The 14,673-nt window shown below is 43.1% G+C and overlaps 1 protein-coding gene across 2 annotated transcripts in view; it reads right to left on the reverse strand.

The window, feature by feature from the left end:
* Nucleotides 1–14,673, reverse strand: part of FMOD (fibromodulin) — an 83,008-nt gene that overhangs the window by 13,217 nt on the left and 55,118 nt on the right. Inside the window, exon 1 of one of the 2 annotated variants that reach the window (XM_082227177.1) lies at nucleotides 837–1,071. The exons of the other annotated variant lie outside the window; for it this stretch is intronic. The gene's annotated coding sequence lies outside the window, so the exon portion shown is untranslated. Of the gene's footprint in view, nucleotides 1–836; nucleotides 1,072–14,673 lie in introns of those variants that run through there. 2 annotated transcript variants of the gene reach the window in all.

Consider the following 14,673-nt stretch of genomic DNA (forward strand, 5'->3'; position numbering starts at 1 on the left):
ATGCAGGCAGCTCTTCAGAAAGCACCACTCATACCACCCAGTGTCACTTTGCCTGAAAAAATAAAACATTCCTCGCCTTGCTTGGAAAACGGACACATTCCACATCTCTCTCCATCAAAAAATCAACTGTCTACCACTCCACTATTGAATGCCCATCTTTATAAGCAGCTCTGGAAAGGTCTCTGTTCCACCAGGGTGCTCCTAGAGGTTAGCTCTTGCCTGATGGTTCTGCTTAAGAGCCACATTTCTGGGAAATTCATTTCCATCGGCTGCACACTTTCTAGGTGTCCTTCCACAACCACACTGGCTAAGGAAGACTCATAATAGTCATTAAACTAAAGGAACACATTTAATTTTTTTTCAATCCTCCGAACTGAGATTCTGATCCCTTAGGTAGAACATTGCAGAGTTGATGTCTCAGTGATAATCTTCACATACTAGTCATAATTCAGAGTTAACAATTCTTATTTCCTCCCCCTGGTTTCATTTTCACCAATATGCGCTACACTTTGATGCAAATGATGCAGCCAGGTACACAGTGTCCCGGGCATAAACTGGAGGGAGGCAAAAGGATCTGGCAAGATGGTGTGTGTGTGTGTCTCATCTTGCCTCCCACTGCCAAGAATTTCACAAATTATGGAGGAAGAGGTCATGATTAATGAGGTCAAAATGTTCCCTTCCCCAATAATCAAAACAGGTCTGTACCCTTGCTACTCATCCTCTTGCATGAGCTGACCTCCTAAGTTAGCACAATGCTGCAATTGCATTTGGCCCATTTGTACCAGGGATTGCGGAAACATCCTCTCACAAAATATGCAATTCAGAAATCAACTCACCTAGATTCAGAGACACCTTTTCCCACAGCTTCAGAGTTTGCCTGTGTGATCCTCTTGTGTATTATGGAGCATGTAGGTGCAAGTTTCAACTTGCCAAGGTTGGTACCCGCCCAGATTCCTGATCAAATATTGTGCTGGAAGACCATGGGCTCTGCTGTGATGTTTTTTGGAGTGACCTCCAAGCAGCAGGCAGTTTGCAAAGCAGAGTGAAAAGACCTTAAAGTTGCTTGGCGTTATAAATAACTACATCTCTCTCTCTCTCTCTCTCTCTCTCTCTCTCTCTCCTTTTTCCTCGCACAGGGTTTGGCACTTCTAGTCTCTCTTTCTGTTTAACAAGTTAGTGGAACCCTGGTTGTTGTTTTTAACAGACTCTTGCTATTGCTGCCTGTATTTCCCATCAAGAAGATGCAAAGAAGTTGGAATGAAAAAATATATATCTAGATTTGGGGATGGAGCCGAAAATGTGAAAATAAATTGTGCTGTTTAGAAATGAAGTCTCTTTTCATCCATGCAAATAGAGGCTAAAGCTACAGAAACCTGTAGTTCTGCAAGTGGCAATGTTTTTTTGGGAAAATATGCAGCAGAATCTGGCATTTCAGTATTAACATTTCTCAAGAAAATGCCTACAGCTACAGGTTGCAATGTCCCAAGACCCATCAGTTTCACGTGATCTCCCCATGACATACACAACACTATTCCTGACCTTAGATTCTCCCAACTCTTTGCCACACTGGCTATCGCTACTCCAGACCGGTCTCTATTCAAATGTTCTGTAGCAAATTCTTTAGTTAACCCAGAAAAAAAATAGCTCTTTGTTGTAGCAGAAAAAGTGGTCTTTGCTTTCAGACAGCATATTGAATCAGCCAGAGCAGTAAACCACCCAACAGACAAATAACATCTAAGAACCAAGCCCTGAATATAACACAATGCCAGATCTGCCTTTCATCCTAGTTGGCAGCAGTGTTACTGGGCCTAATAATGCTAGTCATGCTGTCAAAGAATCACATGAGCATCCTTCAGAGTGCTCTATGTTGCCACCTGCCCACAATGCACCACGGAGGCCAGATGCAAAAGAAATCAGGGTTCCAGCACTTTTAAGAGCTGTGCAAAAGAAGGAATTTCAGAAAGTGTAGCTTGCATGGCAAGTGTGCCACTCTCGTCTGTAATTCCCATCTAAATTCAGATCTTATAGCTCTAACACCAGGTCAATTTGTTTTGTTTGTTACTGCTTTTTGTAACATCTGGCTTGAAGGCTTCTGGAGAATCAAAAGCTTGCTTCTATTTTGTGACGTTGTGATCCACCCAAAGAACGGGTTTGCATTAACTTTGTTTATTCATCACAACACCTCATCAGTGTGTGAACGTAACCAACTACCTTTCTACTTTAATGTAACCTGATAACACCAATATAAATGTAAATATTATATATTTCCCCATAAATTATGTTTCTGAAGGAGGAGGGCCATTTCACGTATGTGTAAAATATTTCCCACGTCCAAATACCTGCTAATTTACAGTAGATACATTTAAGGAACAGAAAGGAAAATCAGCTTCTCCCTTTTATTCACCAGAGTTGGCCCAGATAGGATGGAGCTGGGGCATTTTTGTGGTCTGCATACTGGAACCCCAAGGCCCAGGGCACCTTACATAAGCTCCAGTAATTAATTGGGACGTAAGTGTATTTTAACCTGTAACTCAATTGTACTGATTAACAGTGTTTTGCTCTCCATCTTTCCTCAAGTGGTAAGGAAGTTTGAGTAGCAGCCTTTTAGATGGCTGTTCCCTTCCGAGAAGAGCCATAGGGCTTATCCACACTTACATTTTGTCCTCCTCTTTCCAGGCACAGGTTTGCACTTTGAAGCTCCATGTCTAAGCTCACTTTTGTTGTTGCTCCAGAGCTTTCCCCACACCCCCCCCCCCACTATTTAAAGCTGAAGCGCAACAAACAGCAATTCAGGTTTTCTGAGGCTTGTTGTTTGCTCCAATTCAGATTTAAAGAGTGGGTTTTCATTGAGAAAGCTCTGAAGCAAATAATAATAATAATAATAATAATAATAATAATAATAATAATAAGTGAATAAGCCCTTATGAATAAGCCCTTATGCTGTGTACACATTACGGCTTACTCCAGCATACTCTCACTGCTGGTATTTGAAGCTGAGTCGATATAACATTAGCCACAATCCATGAGTATTCTGTGGCTCCTTGAGAACTACTCCTGTTTGATGGGCTTTCCCTCAAATCAGGTTCAATCCAATTTGAAAATGGAAGCCAGTTAAGCAGAGATGTGTATACCTCAGGCAACCATTGCACACATGCAGACGACCACTTCAGTGAATTGGAGTGTGGTGCAGGGGAAACAAATCATGTAATGAGTATCAAATGAAGACATCTACCTCTTCATGGGTCTGTACAAGTAACTTAAGAATGTGACTTGAAATGTTAATGCGTTTCAAGCTGCTGATGTGTACATAGCCTTAATGGCATTTCTGTTTATCTACAAACATCTCAGCTGAGCACGGTGAGGGAGTTGCAAGCAGCTGGTGCTTAAGACCTGGCTAATCTTTAAAGCAGCACCAGTTCCCCAAAAGCAATAGCATGCCTTTGCAGCTGCAAAAATGAAGTCTTGTCTCTTTTACTAGCCACATTTCAAATGGTAAAGCAGTTTCGCTCTGGATTGCAAAAACTGGCCATCCAAGTCCACTCAGCAAGCATCTTTTACTAGCAACCTATACAGAAGCTGGAAGAAATTGCCATCTTTTTTTGCTGACACACAACCTGATAGCATTCTTTCCATAGATTAAAACTTGCAGCCTTGTTATAAACATTCCAATACACTAATGTCTAAGGTAAATGCTTAACAAACTCAACTGCTATATTAACCAGCACAGTAAGGTAAAACAAAAACAACCCATTTCTTAGTGCTAAATGTCCTCATCTGTCATTATGCTTTCTAAAGCCAGGATTTTAAAAGTGTGAGACTTGCCTCCCACTGGACATTCAGCTCACCTCCAACTACACACAACTCTCTCTTTAGTTGTACCTTTGGACCGATCAAAGAGGTGGATGGCTGATTGACTTGCTTCTCTGGTCTGCTCAATCCTTGGTGCTGTGTTTTCTTCCTTCAGTAGATGTTGGCAGGGTTGGAAGGATTTTAAAGTGCTTTATTCTCTTCTGGAGATCTCCCCTTGAGGAATTTTAGTGCACAGTCTCTCTCTCTTTCAGAATGGGTGTCTCCTTTGATCTCTTTGCACCCTGTGGAGGTGGGACTGACCAATATCAGCTGAACTATATTTATACTGTCTCTGCTGAGGATGCTCAAACAACCCATTCCTTTATTTTTAAGTAATTCTCTCTCTGTGGGTTACTTCTTATAATTCATCATCAGTGCCCCAGTAATTGTTTTTGTGCTCCTGCAAATATTTCTATTACTTATGAAGTTAAATTAAATTAAATTAAATTTATATCCTACCTTTCCTCTCTTAGGGCATACATGGTCCTCCTCATCACAACAAGAAGTTAGATTAGTATGTGCTCTTTGAATTCTCATTGAATATCAAAAAGTGAACTAACTTCATCTGTCACTGTATCTGAAGACATGTGCATGTATATGGGTATGTAATCTTTCTGCCATTAACACCATGTAGAGTAATTATAGTAATTTGGCACAGGTACACCCCAATATTGTGGAGTGTTTGGAAGGCAGTTCTTCTCCACTTGCCAAATGCAAAAGACTTGATTCTTGTTCTGGAGTAGTGTGAGGAAAAAGAGAAAACAATGTCTGGATAATAATTTCTAAGTTTGCTTGTTCATTCATTCATTCATTCCCTGCCCTTTTCCCTGACTGGGACTCAAGGCAGCCAACAAATAAAATAAGAACAGCTAAAAACCTAGGGAGGAATAATTAAAAATGATTAAACATTAATAGAAAAAGCAGATCAGATAAAGTAGTTTCCTGTAGATAAAAGGAATTGTTGCTCAGCACATGGGGGTAATGCAAGAAAGGCCCCCAACTCTTAAAAATGTGGAGCTGAAAATTATTAGCCACATAAATGGATAATATAAACCAGCATGAACGTAACTTCCAGGGCCTTTAACACCCTCCCCCTGAAATAAAATCTTCTCTTTGGATGGGTGGAAGAACTGCTTACCCATGGCGCACTGGCAGGGGGTCTGTGCTGTCTTTGATGTTCAGCTGCCAAGGTGGCACTTAGCCACTAGCATTCAGCAACTCACCAAGTGAGATCAGTTGCCAGGTCACACCAGACCAGACCCAAATCCTACTCCCAAATAAACCAGCAAAGAATTCTACAAAATTCTCCGCTCCTTCCCATCAGTGATATTAGCAACATGCCTCATTTTCAGCTCCTCCTGTAGATGGAAGTCTCAGGTTAGTGAAGTTTTAGCTCTTTTATTCCACCAGTTGTATCGGGGAGGGGTGTGCAGCAATCAGTTCAGCCAACTGCCCAACCCACCTAATGACCATTCTTTCCCCCTTACACTTCCTAACGCAGCCCTGGGTGCCCCAAACATTCAGGTCCTTTTGATACCCTTCACCTTCCATTCTTGCTCTGTGGTTGCTGGTCCTGCTTTGAGGATCCCAAAACAGCAGGGGACCATACCCAAATAAACTCCAAAAATAACTGGATAGATAAAAAGATGGGACAATGCAGATGAGGCAATGACGAAGCAGCTGGGAGCGGACAGGAAAAAGACCGGTTGCTTCTCTTTGCCAGTCACTAGGTGACAAAGCTAATCAGGTTGCAGATAGTATACCTTCTTAATACTAACTGACTGGCCGATAGATTAAATACTCACTCAGGGGTGGCCCAAGATGCTTTGGGGCCTAAGGCAAAATGTCCCGCTGCAGCCCCTGTGATATGGAGGGGTGCACATGAGGCTCTGCAAGGGCTTCCCCTCAAGGAAAGCCTCACCTTGCAAAGCCTCACCAACAGGGGGGAGGCAAACTCTGCAAGCATATCTGGAATGCCTCCCTCTCCCTGAGGTGGTTAGGACACACACTTGTGGGGGCAGCACCTCTTGCCGTTCCACCACCTGAGGCAACTGCTTCACCCCACCTCATGTGTTACCCAAACCAACTTGGGATGGCTTCCACAACTGGCAACTTGTATCCATGGCGAATCCAATGAAATGACCCTTTTGCCGTGAGCAGGAATCTGACAAAGGCTGAAGAAGAAGGTCATTGTCTTGAGCTCACAACCCTTAGATGCTTCTTCATTGTTTTTGCCTTTATTGTTGTTATTGGTATTATTTTGGGAGCCTTGGAATGTCAAGGTTTGAGAACTTTTGCTTGAGAGAAATCTGGTGTTATTGTTTATCTGCACCGCAGGCTCCATCCGTCCAGGCCTCTCCCAAATTCCGTTCCATTTCTCTCCAGCTTGCCCAGGATAAGCAGTGGAGTTCACAGTCCAAGGCTATTGCCTTCCGCACGCATAATAATATATGAAATATTTTTAAAGCTCCAAGACAAAACTGTTGGCACTCTAAAAAACAAAATCTTTGATCCTGAAAATAGAAAGGTCTAAATACCAATGAATCCCAGTCTATCTGTGCTCTTTGCTCTAAGGCTTTCTTCAAAGAGTCTGACCACCCAAATCCCTTTGAAATGCTCTGAGAATTAAGAAGTCTTGATCCACATAGCTCTTGTAAAACTAATACTGTTTTCCCAGACTCTTCAAAATCCATGAAACTTTAGAACAGACATGTTGGTGGCTTCCTCCTATCATTTCACTTAGTGGTTTCCAGACTGTTTTGGGGGTTCTTTGGAAGCATACTAGGGGTTCTCCAAAGAGAAGTTCAATAATGGCGATTTAAGCTCCTACTAAAGGCAGCTTGTCAGACACTACCACTCTTCCTCTGCAATTTGCAACTGCAGGAGAGTTGGGGTGCAGTGGAGGCTAATGGAGCACTGCTCCACCAACCTCAGTCTACCCTCAGCCAGACCCTGCCTGCCTGCCTGAAGTCCAGTGGGTGGCACTTCCTCTCACCCCCTTCCACTTTAGTGTCAGAGTTTCCCCTGTTAAATTCAGCAGGGGGGGGGCGATATGGACAAAACCAGAATGAGTTGATTTTGCCCGTCATTGCCTCTGCCTCCACTTATTGTGCCCTACCAGTTCCAATGGGCACCAGCCTCCTCTGGCTGGGTGTGTTTTGGGTCATACTCTCAGCTCATGCAGGGCACTGGGTGCAAGACATAATGATCTGTATAAATTGGCCGTGCACCCTAGAATGACTGCTCACGTGTTCTGCAGTATATCAGGCTTGCAGGGCCTTTGGGAGCTACAGGAGTGTCTTGGCAGATGTGTCAATGCAGAAAGTGTTCTGGGTGGGTTAGATTTTATTAATTTTTGGTTAAGCCATTGCTCTACATACAGCAGTTCTCAACCTGTGGGTCCCCAGATGTTGTTGGACTACAACTCCCATCATCCCTGAGCTCTGGCCTGGGGACCCACAGGTTGAGAAAGGCTGATCTACAATGTCCACCACATTTGATATAAATGTATGGGGTGTATGACGTGGGCATTCATTGAAAGAGATGGAGTTGCGTTCGGGTTATTATAATATTATAGCCCATTGGTGTTGGAGAGTAACTAGCCAAAACAAGTCAAGAGATTTCTAAATAAGCTGCAAATAAATAGCAAGAAGTTATTTGCTTAACCTTCTTGGAGCATGAGCCTTGGAGCATGAGCCGAGTTGGGCACTGCCGTGCAGGAAATGAGCTGGAATGAATGTGCATCACTATTGCCCTGTAACATTACTGTGGTTAGTGCAAGTAGCCAGTTGTGCTGTATCTGACCTGTAAACTCTGCAGGCCATCAGAGATGGACATATTTCTGAACTGAGGGGCTTAGGAAGTGCTGAAACATTGTACCTAATTAGTAAAAGTTATTAGAACTAGATGGAACTGGATGAACCACATCTTACAGGAGTCCCCCCCCCCCGTTAAGCTTTTTGTTCAACAATAAGTAATGGTAGACATGGTTGGGGCAAACCTGTTGCCATCATATACAATTTGGACCCCAGACAATTATGTTCAAAGCAAAGAAAATAAATTAGATCAATGGGGGCCATCATAATGAGATATTTTATTCAGTCACCTTAGTGGTAAAATCCATATAGAACTGGGCTGCTGAAGAGTCAATCAGGCAGAAACCAAATAAAGCTTCCTCATGAAACCTGTATTACTCAAAGGTGCTGTCCAGCAATTTCAACCCAATCTGAATCTTTTACATTGCATCCTGGTTAATTTAGTTTGTTTCAAGCTTGCCTTCAATGCTAGAAAATGGGCAGTTTTAGCTCTGTATGCATAAAACAGTTGCTTTGAATTGCTCCCCACGGTGGCTGCTTAGTTTGTCGCCATATATAGAGTTTTGGAACCTTCAGTTCAGAACCTTTTATTCTTCAACATTTAAGGAAGCTGTCACAGGGACATTTTAAATCACCCCCCAAATGTGGCAACTATTTTCAAGTGTACCAGCTCCACTTTTAGATGTGAACAGACAGATTATTCCTATACAAAAGTAGGAAAGCTTAACAATCTTCCTCTTTGACTTCTGTGCCAGTCTAGCCTGCCTCTTGATCTCCTGGTTTCTGACTTGCAAGCTCAGCCACTAAGTCCCTGCCTTCGTTTTCTTATTTACTGGCATTGTAGCCAACTAAGTTACAGGAAATTGAGCACGTAAATGTCAGCTTTGAGAAATGAAGACACACTGGGCTTTTTACCTAGCCCAATGGGAAGACATTCAGCCAAGCCTTGATCAAAGGTTGACTCATGATCAACACCGCTACTATCCCACTTCAGCATTTTTGGAGAGGTGTTTCAAATAGGAAAGATATACAGATGCCAAGTTGCAACCTGGACATTTGTTTTTTATCTTCACATCCTCCAACAAAGGGAAGGATGAAGCAGCCATGATTTTTCTTGTATGTTTCTCTCTCATTCCCTACTCATCCACCACTCTCCCAACTGAGTGGCATGCCTGAAGTCCATCTTAGTGCAGGAAAAGGAGGGAGGCGGACAAAAGGATCAGGGGAAAGAAAGAAAGAAAGAAAGAAAGAAAGAAAGAGAGAGAGAGGTGGGAGAAGATTGGGCTTCTCTGTCTTTTACTTCAAAGGAGGATTTACAGAATGTATTTCTGAGTTAGAAACCAGCAGCCTTGAAAAGATAAATGTCCCTTAGCCCTGCTGACTAAACCTACCCCACCTATTGCTTGGAAACATTAGAGCTTGAGCCTATAAATACATTTCAATGAGAACTTTGCAAGCCCATGGTTGGCAAGCCCTTGTTCTTACAGGCAGCACAAACAGTTGCACTGGTTCTCAGAGGACACATAAACTTGCTAGAGCAGAGATGGGAAACCTGTGGCCCTCTGTATGTTGTTGGACTCCAAATTACATCATTCCCAGTCAGGATGGCCAATGGTTGGGGGTGATGAGAACTACAGCCTAACAACATCTAGAAGGCCAAAGATTTTCCCATCCCAATGCTAGAGGAAGTGCAAGTTCAAATCCCAAACTTGGTATTGTGCCAAAGACACATTAACACCATTCTTTCTCTTTCCAGAAGTGTGCTTCCAAGTTATAGGTTCTAGCTGTGGCAAAGACTAGGCATCTCCTTTCGAGGAAAGGGGGAAATGCAAGCCACAATGAAATTCCTCACATAGAGATACCAAATAGCCAAACATTCCTTGAGACTATGCTAGGAAATGAATGTCAGGCTATGTGCATACATACATGTATATCTTTGCATACAGTTACGTAAATTATTTTTTGTGGATGCTCAGAGGGACCTATTTCCTTTGGGAAATGAGGAACGTCTCATCATTTCTGCAACAAGATTCCTGTTTATCTGTGTATGATATATAAACAATAAACTATGAACATGCCTAGACAGACATATTGGATGCAACCAAGAATCGACCAGAACAAACAGCATCAGATCTGGAGGATTTCAGGAGGAAGAAGAAAAGCAAGACTAATTAGCTTCAGACTCTGCAGACAGTTCCATGCAGGACTGTGGATAACAGGCCTCATGTTTCCTGGCTGGCTTGTCTAAATGTTTTCATCCGTGCAGACTCCTTCCTGCCAGTTCTGCTTCTCTCCGTCGTCTTTGAAATACAGAAACTCTCCTCATATTGACACTGGCAGAAAGTGTCCTTTTCCAAATACATTCGAATCACTTGAGCTCACTGAATAAATGGTGAAAGTCAGTTTCTGCAGAGGTCTACTCTGCAGACCATCATGAAGCTGCTTAAATGAAACTGTAGACATCATCATCATCATCCCTCCTCCCAAAGCAGACAACAAAGTACCAAAAACAATACATTCAAAATAAAACTTAATAAATAAAATATACAGTCATGTGGTTAGCATGACTAAGCCGCTTCTGGAGAACCAGAGCAGCGCACGAAACACCATTTACCTTCCCACCGGAGCGCTACCTATTTATCTCATCTAGGAGTCTTGGTTGACCACAAACTTGACATGAGCCAACAGTGTGACGCGGCAGCTAAAAAAGCCAATGCAATTCTGGGCTGCATCAATAGGAGTATAGCATCTAGATCAAGGGAAGTAATAGTGCCACTGTATTCTGCTCTGGTCAGACCTCACCTGGAGTACTGTGTCCAGTTCTGGGCACCACAGTTCAAGAAGGACACTGACAAACTGGAACGTGTCCAGAGGAGGGCAACCAAAATGGTCAAAGGCCTGGAAACGATGCCTTATGAGGAACGGCTAAGGGAGCTGGGCATGTTTAGCCTGGAGAAGAGGAGGTTAAGGGGTGATATGATAGCCATGTTCAAATATATAAAAGGATGTCATATAGAGGAGGGAGAAAGGTTGTTTTCTGCTGCTCCAGAGAAGCGGACACGGAGCAATGGATCCAAACTACAAGAAAGAAGATTCCACCTAAACATTAGGAAGAACTTCCTGACAGTAAGAGCTGTTTGACAGTGGAATTTGCTGCCAAGGAGTGTGGTGGAGTCTCCTACTTTGGCGGTCTTTAAGCAGAGGCTTGACAATCATATGTCAGGAGTGCTCTGATGGTGTTTCCTGCTTGGCAGGGGGTTGGACTCAATGGCCCTTGTGGTCTATTCCAACTCCATGATTCTATGATTCTATGATCTACTTGCACTTTGATGTGCTTTCAAACTGCTAGGTTGGCAGGAGCAGGGACCGAGCAGCGGGAGCTCACCCCGTCGCGGGAATTCAAACCACCGACCTTCTGATCGGCAAGTCGTAGGCTCTGTGGTTTAACCCACAGTGCCACCCGCATCCTTTCCAGCTCAACCATACAGAGCCTCAATCCAGCCACTATCTTCTAGCCCCAGCTCTGCACTGCCCAATACGTAACATGGGAACTTTACAGAAACTCCACAAGCAATATTTTACAGCAACTCCAACCTCATGGAGTTGCTGTAAAGTTAATGGAGATGAAATATGTAAAACATTTTTAGACATTCTGCAAAGGAGACACTGTCCTGGTTTAGGTAAACTGTCTGCACACAGTGGCTTATTGACCAATTTACTGGGAAATTCAAAGGTCAGGACTGTAGTTGGAGAGTTTCCTTTTGGATTCTTTTCATTCATGACCTCAATTTTCCCACTAATGGGCTTTTTTTACCAATTCAAGCCACATTCTTGAGACAAGATTTCAGTTTTTTTAAAAAACAATTCAACAAATTCCCCAAGACAACGTGGCTACAGTTCAGACGTCATTTCCATCATAACACTGGAAATTCTGAATTCAAACAGGGTATCCACCCCCCCTTTCAATAAATGCCTCCTGTGTATTAATAAGAATGTGTAACCACATTAGTTGTCTAGATTTTTAGAGTCCTATGGCTCCCACAGGAAGCCATAGCACAGGTAAGGCGTTGGTAAGGGATGGTCTTTTCAGTAGGCAAGGCAAGCCCATGATCTCAGGTAGAGGACTGGGAGAGGTGCCCCCTAGCCCATCCAGCAATGCCTCCATCTGCCTGCCTACCAGCCTGCCACTTGCCTGTTGTTCAGTGGGCCTCTGTGAGCATCACCACCACTTTGCCACTGTTCCAAAATGGTGGCAATACTCCTAAAGTGTTCCCTAAGTCTTTCTTGAGGCCTAGGCTCTGAAGAAAGGTCCTTCTTCAGAGTGAGTCATCATGGGCAAGGTTTACTACTGTGGAGCCTTAAACAGGATTATCTGTTGTTGCGGCAAATATTGTTTTAGGCTTCCTAGAAGAAGACTTTAAACAGTATTTGCTGTCCTTGGGGCTACCTCACCCACAATGCCTCAGTCTGAGGAAGGGCCTCAGAGAGATACTGTGGGATGCAATGGCTCCAGATACTTTAGGGATGCTTGCACTGCTGTTAATGGGTTTGTCCACACTTCTGCTTCTCCCTTGAAAGTATGCGTCTGGAAAGGTTTTCTGCTTGTCCAGTGGCATAGTGTAGTTGCTGGTGCCCGGGGCAAAGCAAGTGTCTCCCTGTGGCTCTGGAATCTGGCAGGAACTCAGTCACATGGCCTCGATGAGGGAGCCTGTCATGTGGGCACCTCTCAGAATTTTGCATCCGGGGCCACCACCTCCTGCCCTCCCCCATGCAATGCCACTGGGTTTGTATGCAAAATTATTTGTATTTTAAGTTATATATTGAACTTTAATTTTTGTAGTCTGCCCTGGGACCTTGGGGTGAAGGGTGGACATAATAATAATAATAATAATAATAATAATAATAATAATAGTCATGTTAGCATGGAGTGGTTACATGCTGTTTCTAAGTTATCCTGCAGAAGTCCCTCCCCTCTGGGTTCTGGTATCATTGAGGGAAAAAACCACGGAAACCTCTAAGCCAGAGGTGGCTAAACTGTGGCCTTTCATATGTTGCTGGGCTCCAACTTACATCAGCTCCAGCCGGCACAGCCAATGGTAAGCAATGGGTGGGAGTTGGAGTCCACCAAGATCTGGAGGTCCACATATTTCCCACCTCTGCTCCAAGCACTTGTGATGTGGCAAACAATCAGAGCTGCAAGGGAAACCTAAGCCAAAGCTGAGCAAGTTATAAAGTTGGTAGTTGGGAACCTGCAGGCACCACAAAGCGTTTCTCAATGAGCTGAAAAGTTTATTTGGGGAAGGAAATGACAACCAGCCACCATTCTCCAAGTGGTGAGAAACTAGTTTGCTCATGGATGCTCTGAGCTGTCCCATCTTAATTATAGGTCAACTCATAGACTATGGAGCCAACAGTAATTAACACTGTCTACTTTCAGATTGATTAGATGCTGGGGAAACCAGGATCACAGTTCACTAATGACAGGTCTAGGATCTCATCAAGGGGTAAGGTTGATATGAGCCATTGAGAATGTGTATTCTCCAGAGACCTTAAAAATGGGTAACAAAAGGTTCTTCTTTCATGCTTCTTCTATGCCCTTCTTGATGCATTACAGCTTTTAGATTGCATGTAATGGATGTTTGTGTGTAGGCATGCCCAAGGCTTCAATCATTCACACTGTATCTTAACATAACAAAGGTTATGAAAGTGGATGTATGATTCCTAGAATTGTACAATCTCCATGTCCACCCCCCTTCCTCTTTGTTTCGCACAGAATGTATGGGCATCCAAATTACAATTGGCTTCCCAATCCTTAAAATATATTGGATCCAGAAAGAAAATAGGCTCTATTTTCAGACTCAACTGCATTGCAGTGTGGTCCAATAAGAGAAGTGGCATGGAGCATGGCTTTCATCTACTCCAGGGCTTCTTGATGCAGTGGTGTCTGGCAACCAATGACCATATTCTATGGAACTGTAATGGGATCAGAGGCATCATGTTCTACAAGACTGTTGTACAGTGGTACCTTGGGTTAAGTACTTAATTCGTTCCGGAGGTCTGTTCTTAACCTGAAACTGTTCTTAACCTGAAGCACCACTTTAGCTAATGGGGCCTCCTGCTGCCGCCGCACCGCTGGAGCACGATTTCTGTTCTCATCCTGAAGCAAAGTTCTTAACCCGAGGTACTATTTCTGGGTTAGCGGAGTCTGTAACCTGAAGCGTATGTAACCTGAAGCGTATGTAACCTGAAGCGTATGTAACCCGAGGTACCACTGTATTCTGGAATATCCTGCTGCAGAGAGTCCAGTGAAAGGGCTTCATGGTAGACTAGAGAAGTATCAGAGGAAGATACAGGTGATCTAATGGAACATGAGGCTGAATAAGAAAAAAAAAAAAGTTCTTTCCATAGAGACTTGATGTTTTTTTGAATCTGTCACTCAAAGCCCTTTTCATAAAAGCAACATCTCTACAATCTTTGAAGAACCTCTGTGGCTGCCATTGATCCATTCACAAGGGAGGGGAAAGCGGCAGTGTGGCCCCTCTTTAGTAGGGTATTCCATAATTACTGCCAGTTCTTCATTCAGAATTTATCACCCAGTTCTGTGCCTGCATAAAGAGTGAGCGGTGAATAATTTGGTCTGAAGACTTCCAGCTGAGATGAAAGGTAAAATACAGCTTCTAAAGCTATAACAATACAAGAAGCATGATGGTCTGCATGATAGTAGAGCTCAGTGTTTCAGATCTTGCTGTATTCACTAGGATATTGCAGAATCCATGAAATGGAATATAAGCTGAAAGCAGTCCTGTATCGGGAAAAATTTAATGTCTGATATTTTACATTTTTTAATGTGTTGTAAGCCACCCAGAGTGGTTGGGGAAACCCAGTCAGATGGGTAGAGTATAAATAATAAAATTATTATTATTATTATTATTATTAGCCACATATGCATGGTATAATTGTGTGTACACCACAAAACAGGAATCAAAGCAATACTGATAGTGCCATGCAA

The sequence above is a fragment of the Podarcis vaucheri genome (genome assembly GCF_965113315.1).
Source record: "Podarcis vaucheri genome assembly, chromosome: 6".
Classification (NCBI taxonomy): Eukaryota; Metazoa; Chordata; class Lepidosauria; order Squamata; family Lacertidae; genus Podarcis; species Podarcis vaucheri.